Source organism: Rhinopithecus roxellana, chromosome 6 (genome assembly GCF_007565055.1).
Source record: "Rhinopithecus roxellana isolate Shanxi Qingling chromosome 6, ASM756505v1, whole genome shotgun sequence".
Lineage (NCBI taxonomy): Eukaryota > Metazoa > Chordata > Mammalia > Primates > Cercopithecidae > Rhinopithecus > Rhinopithecus roxellana.
This window is the reverse complement of record NC_044554.1, coordinates 90,345,615-90,367,169: the sequence shown is the minus strand read 5'-3', so window position 1 is coordinate 90,367,169 and position 21,555 is coordinate 90,345,615. Positions and strand designations below refer to the sequence as shown.

Here is a 21,555-nt window from a genome sequence, read left to right as displayed (position 1 = left end):
AAGCAATTTTTCTCTATAAAGAAAAATTGAATACCTTAATGAAATTCTCTTGCTCCCAGTGTTTCTGTTGTTTGGAATACTTTCTCTAAGAAAGAAGAAATTACTAAAGAAAATGGGTAGCTGAAAATGAAAAATGTGATCAGCAATATTTTTATTGCTCTTTTTCTTATATCACAAAATTTATGAGAGTACATACAGAAAAAGAAAGGATGATCATTTTCTTGCCTTTCATTCATTGGCATAATTTGGCTTTAACCTATGAAGGTGGGTATGATTTAACCTGTCCTCATTATCATTGTCGACATTGAGTCTTCTTAAAGTGGTTTACTTCCGTTCCATCCAACATTTAGAAACCAGCACACATATAAATCTTTCCTCATAGGCTTCATCACATGAGCACCAGAAAAGACTGTTTACAACAGAAAAATGTTGGGGTGTTTGGTATTACTGTGAAAACATAAATATTCAGTTGCTTGCTTGAGAGCTTAAAATAATGGCCTGAAATGATTAATGGGAGGAATCTGATGATTATGTTGGAAAGAGAGTTATGTTTTATTTACAGTGTAGAACTGACTACAGGTGCTGCTGAAATAAACTAGAAAATTTAATACTTATTAAGGAAAAATACTAAGAAATTGAGCCTGCTTGGCCAAGTGGGAACCTTTATCATCTTCCAGTGAGGGCTCATGGGAGGAAGCAGCCGATGTTGACATGGAGCATGAGCATTTTTGCATTGGAACAGTAGCAACGTAACCTGAGAGATCTCTGCATTCATCTACTCTGGTTTATAGCTCACCAAATGTGAACATTTCTGTTTACGTGGATCCTTGACTTGCGTTATCCTTCTCACTCCCTAATTACACTTAACTCGCTGAGATTTCAGTCTTCAGTATCTCTTACTGTTTACTCAGCCTAAGGATGTAAGTCCTAAATCAAACAAATACTGTTGAATTTCTCCACCTGATAACTGTGACTGTTTCATGTTTATCTCAATTTCATGGGGGAAATTGGTGAAAGCTGCTGGCTGGAAAGCATGTCTGGACCATCTAGTTCATTTTCAGGAACTGGAGTGAGTAGTGGTGTTCTACCAGATGGGTATTTCTGTGTCCAAGGTACTGTTCTGCACTGCCCTTCGTTGTCCCCTCCTTTCTGATGACACCCTTTAGCTGTTTATCCTGATCTTGATGGCAGCAGAAGGCACATTGTCTATGTGCCTTCACTTATGTTCTGTGACGTGCCATGCCCAGCTATTTGCTCTTCTCCTTTGCCCAAGGGACATATGTCTGTCCTGCTAAAAGTAAACAAAGAAGAGTGATCTGGTGTAGGAGGTGGAGACTGCTGGTGATAAAGGGGAACTGAGTTCAATTCTGCTACTTTAGGCCTTGTGTCCCTGAGTGAATTACTCAGAAACCGCACTGTGCTCCTACACCTCCAGGTTCTCTCCAGAGCGGACTGTCTAGAAGTGGATTGGTAGTATTTGAGGTGATGATTTGAGTAGTTGTCTTCATTTTCTGGCTGAAATTGCAGTGATCTCAGTGAGAGAAGCTCTTTGGGAACAGCTTGTATTCAGCCTGGGGGAAATAGCTTGGAAGAGATGGCTGAATTCCAGAGCAGGTGCAGGCAGGTTAAACATGACCCTGACGTGGGCTGGCCTCTGGGTCACTGGGTCCCCATCCAGTGGGCAGAGGGGACCTCAGCTGGCAAGAGTCTGGGCAGGTAGTCCTCCTCAGGTGAGTGTTCATTTTGTGCTTGGGGATGGGGTAGGGACAGAATAGGGGATAGGGCTTGACCTCTGGCAGGTGTAGAGTGGCACCCTGGCCTTTTGAGTATCTGGTGGTCAATCCAGGAATCAGGACAGAACTCTGTGGGCTGAAATAACAGAGTGGAGATGAAGGCAAACACCTTGTGGGTCCCTGGAAATGCACTGAAGACTGTTCCATCTCCCACCTTCTGGTGGAGAGAAGACTCCCAACATTCTGCCACAACTCACTCAGGCCTGGTCTCTGCATTGAGACTGGGCTTGGACACCTGAGGCCTGGCATTGTCAAAGCAGTCTCTCTTCACCTAAGATGACAAACACATTTATTAATTTGTTTAATGAAATCTATCCAGTACTTAAAACATGCCACAGACTATGAGGGACACTGCAGGTACAAAGGAACCAGATGTGGTCCTTGTCCCTGAGGGAGTTCAGAAAACTTCCTACACACTTCAGAAAGTGGGAGACTGAGCTGGGACTGATACTTTTTCCTATGACTTTTGTCATTATGTTTTTTAACACATGCCCATCATCTGTCCTGAAGCATAATTTCCCCAATGTTATAATAGTTGTAAGTTTAAGTTTTTAGTTTGACTTGTCGCTTGCCATCATCTGCAAAGCCCATTCTAGAAATTTGTCAAGGCTTACAAAAAACACTCATGTTTCTGAAGCCTACTGCCAAAATGAGTTGTTTTCTGCTCATAAAATATTAAAAGAATGTTACATTCCGATTGAATGCTAGATATCAAATGATAAAACACCCTGTGGTAAGAGCAAAATTGCTTTTTAATTGATTGCTTTTTGCCCATTGCCATATTAAATAAGTTACTAATATGCAGAGCTAATCTGAATACACCCTTATGTTGAAAGAAATGCCTATTTTTCTTCTGAGGAAAATTAGATTTACACACAAATCTATCTTCACTTGGCTTATATATGTCTGTTTTTCTCCATTCCTAAGTTCATGGTTCTGAGCACTTCTCAGATTTGTGTTAATAATTAATCTTGAAGACTATGATCACTTTTGTTCTATAAACAAGTGCTAAGACCAAAGAAATACTCAATTAAAACTCTAACTGGTGGAGAGAAAGGATGTTTACAAAAGTAGAAAGATCCAATTTTCTAGAAAGGGTTTCTCTTTTGATTTTAATTTTTGGTCTCTTGAGGAAACCCACTTTTGAAATACCAATTATATTTTGGTGTCTAAAGCAAATATATTAATGTTCAATTAATTACTAATACCAAATATTTATGTACCATTTTCTAAGGTTGTTTTAAAAGAAAAACACACTATTTCCTGCTTCCTAATTATTGACATTGCAAGAAGCAAGTATTACCTCTAATAGCATGGTCCAAAATAATGTCTGTTTACATTCTCAGAGCACTTCGTCAAGGTTATTCAGTTGAAGTCTGTAACACTCTCAGGAGTTAATCAAGAGCAATGGCATCTATGTTTATTAGTGAAGGGAAGACCTACTTGCTTGCATAATGTCTGAGTTTACTGAGCTCAAACTGGAATTTAGGAAGCCAAAAAAAAAAAAAAAAGAGAGACAGTGTAGAAAGAGGCAAGAAAGTAGAGTGATTGCCTTTGGGCATCTGAATGACCCATCTTGGTCACTGGTTTTATGCCTTGGGCATGTTTCTTCCCTGTTCTGAGCCTCTGGTTCCTTATTTAAGAGATAAAGATGGTACATGCTGCGCACAGTTGGTTGGAGCCTTAAATGAGATAATGGATGTTGTCCTAGTTAGAAGATGGGTACTTTTGGGGCCGGATGTGGTGGCTCATGCCTGTAATCCCAGCACTTTGGGAGGCTGAGGTGGGGGGATCATGAGGTCAGGAGATCGAGACTGTCCTGGCTAACATGGTGAAACCCGTCTCTACTAAAAATACAAAATTAGCCAGGTGTGGTGGCGAGTGACTGTAGTCCCAGCTACTTGGGAGGCTGAGGCAGGAGAATGGCGTGAACCCGGGAGGCGGAGCTTGCAGTGAGCTGAGATTGCACCACTGCACTCCAGCCTGGGTGACAGAGTGAGACTCCATCTCAAAAAAAAAAAAAAAAAAAAAAAAGAAGAAGATTGGTAATTTTTTTTGCAAGTGATAGAAGCTCACTCTCCATGAGCAAACTAAAAGTTCAGTGAGGCGAGGAGGGTGCTCTGGCATAAGCAACAGCTGGATCTAGGGACTGGAACAGTGTCCCTTGTTTCTTTATCTTGTATATATTGGTTAAATTTTTCTTTTTAACCTGCTTTTTTCATGAGGCTCTTTTGTGAGCAAGACATATTTTCTCTCAGTTTCAATTACAGAAATTACGAAGAAGAATACTTAGGGACCTGGACATGGTCACATATCCCCATAGCCTGGCTTGGGTAATTGGCAGCCCCAGTCAGAAGAACATGATTGAAGATTGCAAGATGGTATGGTTTGGCTGTGTCCCCACCCAAATCTCATCTTGAATTGCAGCTCCCATAATTCCTACGTGTTATGGGAGGGACCCAGTGGGAGATAATTGAATCATAGGGATGTTTCCCCTGTACTGTTCTCGTGGTAGTGAATAAGTCTCACAAGATCTGATGGTTTTATAAGGGGAAACCCCTTTTGCTCCATTCTCATTCTCTCTTGCCTGCTGCCATGTAAGACTTGACTTTTGCCTTCCACCATGATTGTGATGCCTCCCCAGCCACGGGGCGTTGTGAGTCCATTAAACCTCTTTTTCTTTATAAATTACCCAGTCTTGGGTATGTCTTTAGCAGCAGCGTGAAAACAGATTATTTCAAGAAAGGAGCAAGTCTTCAAAAGAAGAGGTATATTTGTGTGTGCAGGGTCAGTGAGAGTGGAGGGGGCAGGGAGTGGTGCCCTTACAGAAGACAGGAGGAATGGCACAGATAAATACACATGCGCTTATTATCAATGTGAACTCATTAAGAAGATGCCCAGCTTCTAGCTGTGGAAAAAGAAATGGTAGCTATTTTTTTGTTGTTGTTATTAAAGCACTTGTCCTGAAAGAAGTAATAAATTGTTGGCTGGGCATGGTGGCTCGCGCCTCTAATCCCAGCACTTTCAGAGGCTGGGGTGGGTGGATGACCTGAGGTCAGGAGTTCGAGACCAGCCTGGCCAACACGGTGAAACCCTGTCTCTACTAAAAATACAAAAATTATCCAGGCATGGTGGCGCACGCCTGTAATCCCAGCTGCTCAGGAAGCTGAGGCAGGAGAATCACTGGAACCCGGGAGGCGGAGGGTGCAGTGAGCCGAGATTGCCCCATTTTACTCCAGCCTGCATGAAAAGAATGAAACTCTGCCTCAAAAAAATAAATAAATAAATAAATACATTGTTGATGAGTGGCTGGAATACTTGATTTCTGGTACAAATGGGTCAGTTATTCTCTTCTGAATAGGTAGAACCTTACCCAATTATATTCTGATGTCAGATAGAGCTAAGATATTTTATTTTCCTCATTCATTCATTTATTCACTTAATAACTAGGGTTCCTCTATGAGTCAGGATCAGGTTCACTGCGGACATGGATTTAGAACCCATTCTCCATCCTCAGGCAGCTCACACTAACTGGGGGGTCCTTTACATAAATAAATGATTATAAAACATTTTTCCATTTGTAACATTACATTTGAGTCACATTCATGTCTCTGGGAGGCAATATTTGGTTCCTTCTGTTTGTGAAGAACTGGGTAGGGCTGGGGAAAGGAGAGTCTTGGAAGGTGTGATAGAGAAGAAGAGATACCAGCGTGTGGGGTTAACAAAGACAAAGAGGTATCAGGCAGTCATGACTGTGTGGATGGTGGGAGGCAGCTGTTGAAAAGTCCAGGCAGCGAGAATTGGTGGGCTAGAAGATCTGGATCTTCGAGGAATTCTAGTTCTGTGTAGTTAATGCGGAGGGTTTGAGGGAGGAAGCAAAGGGCAGAGGTGCTAGCAGAAGAAGCAGCTGTCACATCACAAGTTATTTGCCATGCAGAGAGTTTTGACTTTACCTTACAGGCAGTGGAAACCAATAGAAGGATTTTAATAATGAAAAGAAATGTCCCAGTTATGGGCATAACATGCTACAATTAGATTATATTTTCTGGGTGTGACAGAACTTGTGAGGATGATGGTGTACAGGCTCACCCCAGCCCTGGTCTAATAATGCAGCAGTCCAACTCAGAATGTCCTGCCAGGAACATGTATTGCATAAGTCCAGAGTTGTATAGATCCTAGAGCTGGTTAGCATACCTGTTTGGCGGTATCATTAAGGACCCAAGTTATTTTCATCTTTCTCTTCTGTGTCTGGTAGCAAGATGATGGCTACCTTCACATATTCAGAGGAACAAGAGGCCATCTCTTCCGGTGGATCTCTTCTAGGTATGTAGAAGTGTTTGGGGAAGACTTTCAGCACACTTTCTCTCATATTTTCTTGGCTGGCACTGTGGCCTCTGACTGTGCCTCGCCCAGCCACGGACAGGGAATGAGACTGTCCAGAGGTTGGATTAGTCATTACCCATTACCCATTAGTACAAGATACCTCTTCTGAGTATGTTATGTGACCACAGGATGTTAGATATCTAAAGAAAACTGGAGTTCTGTTAAGATGGGAGAAACAATTACTTGAAACCCTTAATTCTGTCTCTTTACAGTCTTTTCTGCAGTGTCCTTACTGGTGCAGAAAACTATAACAAATTGAAGCCAGATTATAGCCCTCTGTCATTTTGTCTTTACCGAGAACTGGGGAAATGCACTAGTGTCTTTTGTACAATGTGGCAGTATCAAAGGTTGCAGAAAAATTGAAATTGAGGTTTGATTTTAATGCCTTTCTTCTTTCATCACTAAGATGCTAGGGCTCCACTACGTTACTGTCGTTTTAGCAAATGGGTATTTCCACTTCCTCAGTTACACTTTTGTGTAGGGGTTATTCTCAGTTGTATTTCGAAGGGCAGAATGAACATACATTTGTGATTGAAGCCTTGAAACAGTTTTGCCAAATTCACCTGTTTGACCATTTATAATTAGATTACAGTTTAATAACTACTACTCTGTTTTTTTTAAAAAAACAAAACAAAACAAAACAAAACAAAACAGAAAGAAACCTACATCACACACTATGAAAACGTTCACCATTTCCTTACTTTGTCTTTCCATGGCAATATTTATTATAACACACCAGTGGTGCCGAGCAGAGCACCTTGTATAATTCATCACCCAGACACCTCTGCTTTAGCAAGTAAAAATAACACAGATGAGCAACCTGAAGGACTGTTTGGAGTGCAGCAGCAATTAGAATAGACACTTGACTCTGGGACATTGGTGTTTTCGTACCTTGAGAAGTATCATCCATCACTTTCATTCTTGGGCAAAACATTCTAGCTAAAGAAAACTCAAGAAAATTAGCTTTTAACAATTAAATCTCTTAAGGACCTTTTTTTTTTTCTTCCAAATATGAGCTTGTACTCTTGCTCTATGCAAAGTGGAATGCTCTCAGATCTTGATTCTGCCCTGAATTTTCACATTGTACTGTTAAATTCTATTTCAACCTTAAGTTGAAAGTAAAACAAAACAATTGTTCTAAAGCCTAACTCTGACGTTAGGAAGTTGCAGATACTTTTGGTCCAAATTAAAATAATCATAGGAGAGAGCATAAAAGTCATTTGAAGGTGATTGTTTTAAATAATTATAAAACTAATAGTGGGATTTATAATAGCATTCTCGAAGGCAGGAGAACCTCATGTTAGATTGTTGCATTCAGAATCAGAAACCCTTGTGATAGGGATAGTTGATGTGAGGGCTTTTGCCATGATGGTTAATCTTCATCTTGCCCCTTAGTATCCCCATCTGTACCTTGGGGATATCATCGTCATCAATCATCATCAGTCATCATCGTCATCATCATCAGTCATCGTCATCATTCTCTTCTGAGAATCAGGTGAGGCAATGTAAGTTAACAGTGCTTTGTTAACTGCAAAATGCCCTATCTGTGGAAGAAATAAATTATCCTGAATATGCACAAGCTTAGAGACACCAAGATACATCTTGCAGCAAAGCCAACTGTTTCTGTGCATTTTGTGGGCATCCTAAGAATCTGAAGTTCTGTGGTGTTTTGTTTTTGTTTCAGAAGGCAGTACTTGGAGATACTTTTGAAACTGCAGTAAAATGTTCATCCCCATGGGAAGCGGTTGCAGAGAGCAACTACACTTGGCAGTTTAAAAGGAGACTATACCAAGGACATCTCAATTATAAATGGATGAAAATAATATTTACCCTAGGCTTTTTAAGGACTTACTACTTTTTACATTATTTCTGAAAAGATACATAGCTGGACCCAATCAGCATCCATTCCTGTTGTCTCTTAGAGGTCATGGCTAGGAGGTGAGCTTGGTAGATTTGCCCAAGCTGGTAATGAGAGATACAGATCTGTTGAAAGGCACAGGCTCCCATTGTCTTCTTACGCCTTATAGAAACACTTCTGGTTCATCTCAAGTGTCAGGTTTGGGTGACCATTCTGGTTCCTCACCTCACCCTCACTGTGGGAAGGCATTACAGCATCCTCAGAACTCCTGTAGCACTTTCTCTGTGTCTCTTTGTTATGCTTTCTACTGTTTATTAATACATACTCTTTTCTTTTTCTTTCATTCCTGGCCTCACTTCCCCTAAAAATTGGGGCGGTTTATAGGTGACCTTGAAGATAATAAAAAATAATGATACATGGTAAAAACCAGGGCAAATAAAAAGCAAAATGAAAAAATGAATGATGAATGTTAGCAAAGTACATGTTACAAAAGCCTTTGCATTTGCTGGCAGTGGACACTGAATTTGGCTCAAATATTCATTTGTCTCAGGGAAGCAAGAGGAGCTTGAAAATATGAAACAGGTCAGTGCTCCATCTCACATGAATAAGCTCAATGTGAAAACCCAGATGCTAATTTCAATTTAAACCCAATAATGTTAAAATAGTATTTCATAATATTTAATACATTCATTAAAGATGATGGACTAGGACACATTCTTATCATTAAAGAAAAATCTGCCAGAAAGTGACAAGCTAGCATCATTCTTAAAATGAAGATACCAAAACAGCTTTCCCATAAAAAACTGAGACTAAACTGGGATGCTATATGATGCTGATATTATTCACCATTACTATTTCTCCTTGATCTGGAAAACTTACAAACACATTAGAGGTAGAGTTCCTCAATAGAAACAAATATTTTAAACTATAGGTAATAAGATTTTCTATCCCTGAAGAAGCAAAGGATAAGCTAATGTGGTTTAGCTAGATAGTGAATAAACAAAACTTAGTAGATGTTCCATATGTCAGCAATAATTAGTTATAAAATGGAAAAAAAGATTATTTAACAGTAGCAATGAAAATGTAAACTACTCTGGAATAATCCCAATGGAAAACATCTTGGAAACTTAGGTGAAGAAAATTATATAAGACTTTACCAAAATATACAATAGACATTTCAAATAAATAGAGAAGCAAAATGTTTTCTTCCTGGTAAGAAAACAATGTGAAAAAGATGCAAGTTCCTCTACATTAGTGGACAGGCTCAGATCGCATTCCACAGTAGCACTGGGAATCAGGGTGAAAACTTCACAGAATGACTCTAGACTTCATTTGAAAGAATAAGGGTATGAGAATTGGTAAGGGAAAACTGATAAAGAATAGCAATAGAAAAAGAATGTAAATAAAAATATATTTTTTAAACTTTTTTTTTGCAAGAAAGTTCAAAGAATTCCTTTTTTTTGAGACAGGATCTCACTCTGTTGCCCAGGCTGGAGTGCAGTGGTGTGATCTCGGCTCACTGCAACCTCCGCCTCCTGGGTTCAAGCGATTCTCTTGCCTCAGCCTCCCGAGTACCTGGGATTACAGGAATGCACCACCACACTGGGCTAATTTTTGAATTTTTGGTAGAGATGGGTTTTTGCCATGCTGGCGAGGCTGGTCTCGACTCCTGACCTCAAGTGATCCGCCTGCCTCAGCTTCCCAAAGTGCTGGGATTACAGGCATGAGCCACTGCACCTGGCCCAAATAACCCATTCTTTTTTCACCCAGGTTCATCTATGGTTATGTTAACATTTTGCCACATACGTTTTATCATTCATCCTCTTTCTCTCTCCCTCTCTTCACACACACACACACACACACACACACACACACACACACACAGTCATGAATTGTTATAAAAATGTTTCTTTTAGCCAAAAAAAAAATTGTTTTAAAAAATGTAACCTGAAGAAAATTTCAAAATAGAACTATTTTAAATCAGTTCTAACTCCGGCCTCTTGTCTCTGAAAGAGCAAAAGGTGCTGGAGCCCTGCCTGGCAGGAGGCTTGCCCGGGAAGGCTGTGGAGAAGGAAGGGACTCCGCTGCCACAGAGCGAGGCTCCATCTGGAAGTGGTGTCCGGAGTCTGGCTGAGCACCTCTGCTTGCCCTTAGAGATCTGAGAGAGACTCACTGCTGCCGAGTTCTCCCTAAAGCAGGTCCACGGTGTTGCTGTCAGGAACCTTTCTTGGATGAAACTTACATCCACCTTCCCTTCTAGTCTTTTCCAATGCTGGTGGATGTCGTTTTCCTAAAATCCCAGTGCTTATATACATGAGGAAGTTTAATTTCAGGATGCAAGCGTCTTATAGCAGGAGAAACATCATAAAACAAAATCACAAATGTAACAGGATTCCAATCAATGACGGAGGCAGTTTGCAGGATGGCACCATCAAGTCTCATCAGTAAAATGAGTATCAAAGTAACTAGTCTCATTCCAAAGGTGTAAAGTGCAAAAACCATCTTTCCCTGGTTCCAGAGATGCCAATCTCTTCTAAATCTCAAGCTTGGACCTATGGGTTATGTTTTTTTCCAGAGTAGTAATCACTGTCATCAGCATTTCTTGTAGGATCCTGATGTACCAGTCCATACCCTCCAAAGTCCTCATAAGTTGTAAAAGTAGAATATTAGTATGGATGGCAGCATGAAATTGGAGGGAAAGTATAAGCAGAATGCTAGAAGTTTCTAATAGATAGTAAAATAAACTAACATCACTAAAAGAAAGTAAAACCACAGAAATCAGGATGTCAAACTGCACTGAAAAGGTAACGAAATGCTAACTGTAAAGTTTTCAAAACCAAAATATACATGAGTGAAACAAACAAATGGAGAAAAAAACAAAAACAGAAGCATACCCACAGCTAAAGTCTTTAACACACTTTTCGCAAGTGTCAGGTTTTCCCTCAGGGAGTCTGCAGTGGTTAGGGGAGCAGCTGAGGACAGAAAGTTCTAGAATGCTTTTATTTCTCATCCTTAACCTGGGGCCTTTGGTTGTAAAGATTTACCTGGTGGCTGGAGTAGATTAGAAGGTCAGTGCTAATCAGGTCTCCCAACCTTGGGCACTTGAACTTCAATTAAAAACCCCTTGCTGATTTTGGCTGGGCATGATGGCTCATGCCTGTAATTCAACCACTTTGGGAGGCTGAAGCGGGCAGATCACTTGAGGTCAGGAGTTTGAAACCAGCCTGGCCAACATACTGAAACCCCCGTCTCTACTAAAATACAAAAATTAGCCAGGTGTGCTTTTGGGAGCCTGTAACCCCAACTACTTGGGAGGCTGAGGCTGGAGAATTGCCTGAACTCATGAGGCAGAGGTTGGAGTGAGTCAACATCGTGCCACTGCACCCCAGCCTGGGCAACAGAGTGAGATTCCATCTCAAAAAAAGAGAAAGCATTTGCTTTTTAAAAAAGAGGGAGACTACTGCCATTTATTGGATGCTTTCTATGTAACAGAGAATTCCCAGAGTCAATAATAAGCACGTTACCTCTGTTAACCCCCTCAGCGTCTCCATTTACAAATAAGGAACCTGAGATGAAGGGAGAGGTTAAGTAGACTGAGGTGATGCAGGTATTAGATGGAGTGAATTATTGTGAGACTCTCCTGTGCTGTTTGCCCTTAACTGTGGTGCAATACTATCACCCACTGCTTTCACTTTTGTTGTAAATATTCTGTCTTCCTTACAGACTGTAAGCCCTTTGAGGACTAGACTCATAGGGAATTCATCTTCCATCTTAAATTCTAGCCCAGTGTTTTACATGTAGTCTGCATTTAATAAGTGTTTGTTGCATGAATAGAGTACCTTTCTATTTGCTTCAGGGTCAGTTCCAAAAATATTCTTCAGACATTGCTAAATTTTTAATGAACTTTGCATTTTACCCTGAAACCTCTCAAACAACATTCTTGTTTTCTTGTAAAATAAGTGAGAATGAGTTATACTAAAGGGCTTCTCTTCATTCCTCTGCCTCCCCCTCCTCCACAGGGTTATTTGGTTGAGAAGGCCCACTGAGTCCAAATTTGAGTTAGAAAATATCAACACTACAGTATGTTCCCCCAAGAGGAAAAAAAATGATCTATTTTCAATCTTGTGTTTCAGAACACACAGCTGTGTGACTTCCTAATTTATTATATCCCCAACTGCCTCCAGACAGCTCTCAGCTTGCTGCTTTTTTTCTACCCACTCCCGCTCTATGGGAAATGAGTTCGACTTTAACCAGCACAGAGTTCAATCTCTGTTCTAGGCAGAACTCCAGCAAGGACTCCGAGAGGCCAGTAAACAGCACTTCTGCAGAGCTGCCTCCTCCTCAGCAGGTGCACCTATCCACCAGGACTTGATGGGAGCCAGGTCCTCTCGGATGGTGGCTGTCGGAAGCCAGATTATCAGGGGCAGCTCCAGCTGGCAGGTCTTCTGGCTGCCTGTCTCTCTGGAGTGAGCTCGCTCTCTTCCTCCCAGAGAGGCCTTTCTGACCTGTCTGCAGGGAGCAGGACACAATTCTAGATCCCAGCAAACAAGCCCAGTGTGGCTTCCCTTAATTTTGCTTCCCAAGGGTTTTGGCCACAAGAGCAGATTGCAGCTGTGGCCTGAGCATCTTTAGAAGTGTGAATCACATTTTTTTCCCCTGAAGAAGCTATTTTGAGCTTTATAATTGCATATTTCCATGCTTTTTTTTTTACAGAGTGAGTAAGGAGAATGACTTGCATTTTTTTACATGGAAATCTGCTGGTTTCTTTGCTCTTCTGTCTTGTATAACTTAGTCCGGTGATTCCTGAACTTGGCTGTGTATCAGATTCACTTCAGGGAGCTTCTGTGAAATGCAAATTCCTGCAGGGGAATCCAGAAATCAGCAAGCTTAATAGACTCTGCAGTTGATTCCTAGGCAGCCTGACTGCCCCCCCCAACTTTGGACTTACCCTTTCCTGGGAATTCAGATCATGGCTAAGTGGATATTATCATGTGGTGGCAAGAGCCACTCACAGTGCCTAAGAGAGATTAAGCATTAGAAGACCTGGATTCTAGTTCTGGCTCCACTACCAAGCAGCTCTAGACAAGCATCTCCTGTATAGTCCTCATGTTCCTAGGCGGGGAAGTGCTGGAATTGTCCAGGTGGCCACCAACTCAAAACTACTGTGGTACTCCTTGTTATGTAACCAATGTGCTGACTGTAACCACCACATTCGTTTTACTTGAACTTTGTTGTCACCTGTTCTTGAGTGACATGTGTATAACCTGAATTGGCTATTCTATTCTGTACAAGAGAATTATGGAAATGCCCACAGGCCTTGTTATAAAGGGCTCCTGGGGAATAGGCAACCTCAAAGCGTGGACCAAAGGATTTACCTCTCCCCTGCAGGTATGATGACTCTCAGCTTTTGGACAGACATTTAAGCAAAATGGGCTTTTCCATTTGTTTGTTTGTTTGTTTGAGACAGGGTCACCCAGGCTGGAGTGCAGTAATGCAGTCACAGCTCACTGCAACCTCTGCTTCCCAGGTTCAAGTGATCTTCCCATCTCAGCTTCCCAAGTAGCTGGAACCAAAGACACATGCCACCACACCCAGCTAATTTTTTTTTTTTTTTTTTTTTTTTTTTTTTTTTTTTTGGTAGAGGCAGGGTTTCACCATGTTACCCAGGCTGGTCTCGAACTCCTGGGACTCAAGCAAGCCGACTGCTTCGGCCTCCCAAAGTGCTGGGATTACAGATGTGAACCACTGTGCCCGGCTGTGAAATATGGCTTTCTCATTCTGCATGTTTTTCTACTTTGAAATATCAACCATCAGAATATTTTTAGAGGAATTAAACATTAATTTTGCCAGAACAGATATAGGAAGTGGTTAAAAAAAAATCCCTCTGTTTTCGTTATTTTCTGCTCAACTGATTTCTCCCCCTCTATTTTCCCACGTAAGCATCCCCTGGGCTAGGTTTGGTGGCCACTCTATAATGGCAGTGCAGATTTTGGGGGCTGTGGCAGGTGCCTGGGCCATCTTTACGTGGAAACAGCAGTGTTTAAATAAACCTGACACTTGGAGGAACAAATGAACCTAAATGCAAATGCTATTAACATTTCTGCAAGTCATACCTATCCCCAAGAAGCATAGCTCTCATGTTTCCTTGTCTTTTATTGGCAATTTAATTGTTTGAGAAATTGCTTTTTGCCAGAGTCCCTAGGAATCCTACCAAAATGCACTAACTTATTTTCCCATCGACTTGCCCGGGTGAGAACTCATCCTGCTGCTTTTCTGTGTTATTGCCATCATCAGAAGAAACCTCAAATGTAAGGTCTCGCAGGGTTCATTGTTTTCATCATTTTTTTTGTTTTTGTTTTAGATCAGAAATTTGCCTTAATGCATATTGTATTAGTCCATTTTCACACTGCTGATAAAGACATACCTGAGACTGGGTAATTTATAAAGAAAAAGAGGTTTAATGGACTCACAGGTCCGCATGTCTGGGGAGACCTCACAATCATGGCAGAAGGCAAAAGGCACGTCTTACATGGCAGCAGGCAAAGAGGGAATGAGAGCCAAGTGAAAGGGGTTTATCTCATGAGACTTATTCACTACCATGAGAACAGTATGGGGGAAATCACTCCCATGATTCAGTTATCTCCCACTGGGTCCCTCCCACAACACAAGGGAATTATGGAAGCTAAAATTCTATATGAGATTTGGGTGGAGATGCAGTCAAACCATATCACATATACTATACCAAATTCTCCTATGTGATTTTACTATAAAAATGGACTAATATGCATATTAGTTTATATCCTGACTCTTTTCACTTAATGTATTAGAGACATCTTTCCTTTCAGAAAATATGTTCATTTGTAGTTCATTCAAACTTTTAATAATTGCATAGTATTCAATTTTATAGATAGGGTCATTTTGTGGATATGGATATAAATAGTATTTCATTTTATGTAAGTATGTTTCCTATTGACAGGTATTTACATTTTTTGCAAATTTTTGTTTTTATAAAGAGCACCGGGATGAACATTTGCTCAGTAAATACACTTAACATGTTAGCACTGGGGCTATAGCAGTGAAATAATCTGACTACTATGCATTCCCTTAAAGAGAATATATTTTAGTTGGAGAAAGATAATAAACATATAAAGAAGTATGTCATATGGTGAAAAATACAATGGAGAAAAATCCAGCAGAAAAGGGAGGACTCATGAGATTGCCTCATTGAGAAGGTGACATTGATCAAAATTATGAATGAAATGAGGAAGTGGGCCAAGATGGTGTCTGGACAAGAGTTTTCCAGAAAGAGGGAACAGCCAATATGAAGAGCCTGAGGCATGAGGGTTCGCCATGAGAAAGTAAGAACACAGAGGCCAGTGGGGGTGAAGCAGAGAGAACCAGGGGAAGATAGTGTAAGAGTGGGGTAGTGGGTGGCCAGGCACAGTGGCTCACACCTGCAACTCCAGCACTTTGAGAGGCTGAGGCAGGTGGATCATGAGGTCAGGAGTTCAAGACCAGCCTGGCCAACATAGTGAAACCCCGTCTCTACTAAAAATACAAAAAAAATTTAGCCAGTCGTGGTGGCAGGCGCCTGTGGTCCCAGCTACGTGGGACACTGAGGCAGGAGAATTGCTTGAACTCGGGAGGCAGAGATTGCAGTGAGCACAGATCATGCCACTGCACTCCAGCCTGGGTGACACAGCGAGACTCTGTCTCAAAAAACAAAACAAAACAAAAAAAAAGGATAGTGGGTGAGAGATTCTTCAGGCACCTGTAGGCCCTTGTAACCAGTTTGGCTTTTACTTTACGTAGAAAGAGAAGCCATTGGGCAGATTGAGCATACATATGACATGTGATTTACAATTTCAAAGAACTGTGTGTGGTTCATCTATTGAGATTAGACTGTGGGAGGTCAAATTAATACACCCCGCTACAATAAGCAAGTTGAGAGATGATGGTGTCCTGAACCAGAGTGTTAGCAGTGGCAGTACTGTAAAAAGGTTGGATTCAGGATTTATGTTAAAGGTAGAGCCAACAGGATTTTCCTGGATGACTGGATGTGGAGTGGGGAATAAGAGGAGTGAAGGATGGATGACTAGAAGCAGGGAGTCATCACTGAAATTGACGGAGGGGCATAGAAGATTAGGGGTTCTGTTTTATTTGTGTTAGTTTTGAGATGTTGTTTAGACATCTAATTGGAGATGCTGATTTCAAAGTTGGATATATGTGTCTGGAGTTTAGGGGATGGTTTTGAATTGGAGATTTAACTTTGGGCATCACCAGTACATAGATTATAGTTAAAGCTATGAGACTGAATGAAAGCATCGAAGATGCCCTAGAATTGATCCCTAGAGCACCCCAAGATTTAGAGGCTGGGGAGAAGAGGAGGTTGGGGAAGGAATTGAATGTGGGGCTCCAGGGGCATAGGAAGAAACTCAAGAGAAAGTTCAATTTAAGGTGAAGGAGCGATTGCAGTGTCATATGCTTCAGGTGGTGGGGTTAAATGAGGACTGATAACTGACCATTGATTTTAGTAAGGTGGAGGTCAGGGTGACCTGAACAAGAGTGATTTCACTGGAGTTGGGGAGGAGAGAGCCCAACTAGATGAGTTAAGAGCAAGTAGGGGCAGAGGCATTGGGACGGTTAGTAGAAACGCATGCTGCTCAGTGTGGGCCGATGATGGCTGTGAGGAGATAGTGAAGAGGGGGCTTTTAGAAACTTTTACACAGTTTGACATCATCATAGCCTTCAATGAAGCCCATGATCATTTTTCTGGTGATTAAATTTCATTATACTTTTTTTTCAAGAGTGTCTGTTTCTAAACAACAAGTTAGAAATTGAAAATAAACTGGTTTTCACTGCAGATAGTTTGACAGGTACTGATATAGATGACCATTTAAAGGGGCTTTGCTTCACAGTGATATAGAAAATAAGGTGGAAGCTGGAAGGGAAGTTATAGTCAAGTGAGATTTCTTCATCGGTGGGGGAAATAACAGCATGTTTATATGCTCCTGGGGAAGATTTGGTAGAGAGGGAAAATTTGATGAAGAAGGAGACCTGTATCTCTGTCTTTACACACACCTTAATAATTTCCTTAGCCAAGTGTCTACCAACAGATTCTGAATTAGTGCATACTTTTAGTATTTTTAAATTCACAAGTAATATATGTTCAATGCTAAAAAATTTAAACATGCAGAGAAGCAGAACCAATAATTATATATTATCCTGCCACCAAGAGGGATTCATATATACCTTTCCACATTTTGGGGCATTAAAATAGGATTAAAGTATGTATTTTTTAAATATTCTATTATTTAATATATTGTAACTATCCACGATAACAAAAATGTTTGCTTAGTGTTTCATTGTATCTACTATAATTAATTTGACTAGACTCTTATTGCAGGATATTTAAGGACATTTCTCTTTTTCATGAGAAATAGCAGTGTGATGAACATCCTTGTAATTCCATGTGATTATTTCCTGTAAATTAATTCTTAGAAGAAGTTCTGTGTCAAATGGTCTGAAATCTTAAAGTTTTTTATTTATTTACCAAATTAACCCCTGGAAAAGCTGAAGCATTTGCACTTCACTGAGCAGTCATGTAGATTCAGATAAAAGGCAGTTTTTGAACTAATTAAAAAATTGGGGGTGGAGGAAGAAACCTAACTGAGACAGTGGGATTTAAGGTGATCCATATATAGGAAGATATTAAGATAGATGATAATAGATATAGACACGATAGAGACTTTCGGATTAGGCATGGTAGATTTATGCATATTTATGATAGAGATTTATAGGTAGAGATTTACCGATAGGGATTTATGGATGCTCTTTCTTCATCTCCACTATAGCCATATTATTACTTTCGTGTGCCCTAGGTACTTTTGCCTTTACGGGTCCCTTCCTTCATAAAACAGTATTAAAACTTACATTTTATGACTGCATTATTATAAAGATGGATATAATCCTGGCTGGATTCATTATTATTCTATTTATGTTTTCCTTCTGATTTAAATGAAATTAAAATATTTTCAGGGGCATCTGAAAGCATTGCGGGCCTGCAGCACTGTGCCTGCCAGGCCTCCTGACTAGGTCAGTCCCGATTCTGTTTCTCTGTACTTTTTATATTTTTGATAATGAATAGACATTACTTTTAAAAAATAAAAGAGGAAAATATCAAACTAAATGTATAAATATTAATGCTTCCTAGGTAGGTTTCTTTCCCTCTGCTCATGACGGCAGGAGGTACCTTCCCCTTTGCTCGTATGCTCCGGCTCACTTCTCCCTAACAGTGGGCTAGACTGGAAGGCCTGGCTCCTACAATCAAGAAAAAGTGAAAATGCACTAGCTCCTCTCTCCACCTGTGGCTCCTCCCTGGGTCACCATTCACCCCCTTGTTGGCACCTGAAACTTGCTGCCATCTTCAGTCACTGCCTCACATCCGCAGCCAGCCAGTGGCCACATCCTGTTAATTCAGTACCCATATTTCTTAAATCTCCTGATTTTTCTGCATATGCACTTCCATCACTCTAATTCAGATCACCATTGTATGGCCTGCATCCTTGCCTCCTCCAGTCCACCCCTGCTTCATCCGGCAACTGTGTGTTTTTTCCTACAGCATTGTCAGACCTGTCTAAAACCCCTCACTGGGCCACGATTCCTCTTAGGCTGAAGCCCAGACTTCTTTGCCACACCTCCATGCCACAGAAATCTCAGTGTGATGTGCTTCCTCTTCACCCTGGGCCATGGCCCACACTGGGTCCTCATTCCAGAATGTCCTTTCCATCCCTGTGCTTGTGCAATTCAGACCCACTTCTCAGCCTCTCTCCCTGAGGGCACAGCTCCCTGAGATCTGGGCTTGATCCTGCCCTTCCCCTTGTTGAGGCACATCTCACACTGTATTGAATTGCATATTTTCATATATTTACTTGCAGCTTTTCTCCCTCCAGCTCCATCTGCCCCATAATTAGTATCAGTTCCATCCCAATTATAGTATAAGATTGTCCTTTAATCCAACATGTGTGTAAAGCTTGGAGAGGCTGCACGGTTTGGAGTGGGGCAGCTAGTGACTACCATGCTGAACTGGACAGAAGATCGTTTTGTTAGAAAGTTAAATTCTTTGTTTCTGGGGGCACAATTGGGACAGTGAATAATCCGTAAAACCTCCCAGTCAGCACAGGCAGTCACGTGGGATGGTAGAAGACAACGGGAAGGGTCTTAGCCACAGTGCCAGACACATAGCCTGTGCTCAGCAGATATTGCCTGTCACCATCATCGCGATGGAGGCAGCACTGGGAACCCCGTCAGCCAGGAGTTTGCCCTCTCAGGGCTGTCTGTGGTGGGGGATGGTGCACCCTGAGGATGATACCATCACTGGCAGGGAGTCGGAAGGAGGTGAGAAACCAGCAGATGGGTCCTGCTGCTACTAGATTCTCACCAATGGAACTCAAGATCTTTGTTCTCTTTGTGTGGGATGGAGCCCCAGTTTCTTTGCTGCTCCTAGCCTTGAGGAGAAGTTAAAATCATAGCCAATAACACTTACTGAACTATTTTGGCTGGCTAGAGGTTTGGGTTTTCAGGTGGTAAGGAAACAAATTTAAACAGCCAAACAAGATCAGTCTAACCTTCTGTCTGTTGACTGTGCTGTTTTTCTCCTAAAACACTGGTCATCGTGGCTGGTGAGATGGGCAGAAGAGACCATTTCCTGAACCTTTATTATTTCATCGGATCCCATGCCACGTGGTTGTCTGTATTTATGCTTGAGATAATAATATAATTTCTTTCATTTTTGACTATTCCTCTTTAGTCATGACCTTGAGTCCTTTGATTTCTAGCTTTGAGTAGTTCATGAGATGTGGTTGTGGAGGCTTTTTATCTCAAGAAATAGGAAAAAAAATCACTAGAAGGAGGCAGTCAAATGGATTACTCTCTTGAAGTAATTGCAAATAGTGACTCATCCGGGGTAACGAAATCACTTTACTGAATTTCGGATAGTGGTTTCAAAATGGAGTAAAATAATTTTTAGAGTGCTTCACAAGTAGCAAAGGGAAGTGTTTCATTAAATCGGTTTTACATTCGTCTGCCTGTGTACCGGGATGCAGTAGAAAATGTGTTTCATACTGTAGGTCACAGCTGAAATAGTTGAAAAAGTTCCCCTCACCACTGCCCCATTATAAGGCAGTTCACCTTGAAATTACTTACTCAATAGAGCATTGTCTGTTTTCACATTAATGTGTGCATTACACTTTTTTATTCAAATTCATTATTTTCTGTCAGGGTTTATCTTAAGGGGCGAGTTGCCTGGCACGCAGTGATGCGAGGAAGGCTGATCGTCATCTGTCGCCATCCGATTCCTGCCCACAGCCTTTCTGTTGGTGCCCCTTCTAGCTCTTTGTGATGTCCCCATAGCCCTAGGCTTCTCCCCCTTTTAGAAGGGCTTCTTGATAGATTAGAAAATAAGAATGTGTGACATTTCCTACATGCACATAAGAAGAAGGCACAAGACATATCTTTTAAATAAAAGGACAGTGTCCATCCTTTTAGCTGCCAAATAGAACCTTGGTCTCATCCTCCTGGAGTTAGGCCTTAAAACAGCTTCTGTGTTTCTCATTTGTCTCAGTATATTGCCAGTGTTTTATTGGAAAGATAATATTCCATTTAAAATATTTCCAAATGAAAACCATCAACTACTATCTACGTAAAAGCCCTGTATCTAAAACCCAAGCAGAAATGGCTGGCTAAATATTACACACCTTTCATAGCTCCTGGACATCCTCACACATAATCCAGGGAAAGGGAATAAGTGTGGCATGAGAAAGCAATTTCAGGGTCCCAAATAATAAGAAAATGATTGAATAGTCATTTATTCCCATTCAAGCCAAGGTCTGTGGAAAAACCCTTACTGCTTTGGGCCTTGAAAGTCTCTGTAACCTGGCTTCTGCCTGCTTTTTTGCCCTAATTTTCTAATGCAACTCAAAAGAAAACTAAACTCACGACCAAAATCAGCTTGCATTTTCCCATTTGCAACTCCCTAAACAAGCTAAACCACCTCACTTCTGACTCCTCCTTGGTATGTTCTCTGCCTAGCTGCTTCTGGTCTAATATTAACCCCACATTCACAGCCAGGTTATTGCCACCACCACACAAAACTCTGGGGGCCCTGGATCTAGGCTAAGTATAATTCAGTGCACTTCTGTGGGGCACCTACCGTGTTACAAGCATGGTGCCCAGATAGGACAGCAAAGACAACAGGATTCTTGTCTTCATCCCCTCACCCTCCCGAGAACCCAGGCCACAGAGTTATTAGGCAAATACCTACTGTACGTCAGCTATGTCCCAGATCTCATTCCAGGCACTGGGAGTTTATTGATCTGGTGAAGATAACTGAAAAGTGAATCGTGAATTATTTCTTACTTGTTTGTATTCTAGCATCATTTTAAGCTACTGAGCAAAGAGTAGTTCTATAGAAACAAAACAGAATGTTAATAAAACTGTTTTACCCACAGAGTAATCCTTTGA

General features: G+C 41.1%; 1 protein-coding gene across 3 annotated transcripts in view; it reads left to right on the top strand.

The window, feature by feature from the left end:
- ELMO1 (engulfment and cell motility 1) overlaps window positions 1-21,555 on the top strand; it is a 578,893-nt gene that overhangs the window by 340,468 nt on the left and 216,870 nt on the right. The window lies entirely within an intron of this gene.